We start from the raw sequence: 1191 nt of genomic DNA on the forward strand, positions 1-1191 counted from the left end.
CTTCTGCCATGCTTCATGATAGTGCACAGGCTCTTCCTGCAGGGTACTTGGCTCCAGATCTGTGGAATCGAAATACTTGATCTCCAACTTGTGGTTAATAGCCAAAGCAGAATGCTCTAGAGCTTTAATGACAGAGATATACAAGTCTGAGAATTTGGTATATTTGCCCACAAGAGCAATAAAGCAGTTCTTCAGCAAGCGATCATATCTGCCTGCCATCTCTTTCCATTTCATCAGCATTTTTTTGTGACTGTCTCTCAATAGGAAGGCCAAGTCTCCAAAGACAGTAGTCTATAACCCCTTGCTCTTCTAACAACAAAGGTACCCGGTAGATGGATGGAACATCATGAACACAGATCACTTGTTCAGGTTCCACATGGTAAAACATTGATATTTTCTCTTTCACAGATGTGTCAAGAGGATTTGAGCACCTGCATACCACTAAGTCTGGAGAAAACTCGAGTCCTCTAAGTTCCCAAACGCTGTTCTGGGTGGGTTTTATCTTCTGTTTCCCTGTTGAACTTGGCTGAGGAACCACACTGACATGGATATTATAAAAGTTTTCCCTTTTGACCTTGAACTGGAACTGGCAGAAGGCCTCAATGAAGGGCATGCTTTCAATGTCTCCCACTGTGCCACCAAGCTCAATAACACACACTTGAGGTTCTAAACCATCTTCGTCTACAGGTATTATTGCCTGTCTCATCACCCACTCTTGGATTGCATCAGTAATGTGAGGGACAACTTGAACAGTTTTCCCTAAGTAATCTCCTTTGCTCTCCTTGTTAATGAAATACAAGTATATATTCCCTGTGGTCAGATTATTGTCCTTGGTGAGGCGGATATAAAGGAACCGCTCATAATTTCCCAAGTCAAGGTCAACTTCTCCACCATCATCTAGCACAAAGACTTCTCCATGTTCAAAAGGAGAGAATGTTCCTGCATTGATGTTAACATAGGGGTCAATTTTAATTGATGTTACATGTAAGCCACATGATTTAAGTATTGTGCCCATACTATTGGCGATGACTCCTTTCCCAATTCCTGATATAATACCACCAATAACTAGAATGTACTTCATTTTTCTTTTAACTTGAGGCCAGCTTCAGAGTCTTGTGTCAGCCACAGCAAGGCCACTGCATGCACTGTGTTCAGAGCCTTGGGCACCCAGTGCCTTGTTTTCATTTTTAA

The 1191-nt window shown here is 42.1% G+C and overlaps 1 pseudogene; it reads right to left on the reverse strand.

Moving 5' to 3' along the window:
- Nucleotides 1-1081, reverse strand: LOC116087999 (annotated as a pseudogene).
- Between the last annotated feature and the right edge of the window lie 110 nt (nt 1082-1191).

The sequence above is a fragment of the Mastomys coucha genome, chromosome X (assembly GCF_008632895.1).
Source record: "Mastomys coucha isolate ucsf_1 chromosome X, UCSF_Mcou_1, whole genome shotgun sequence".
Classification (NCBI taxonomy): Eukaryota; Metazoa; Chordata; class Mammalia; order Rodentia; family Muridae; genus Mastomys; species Mastomys coucha.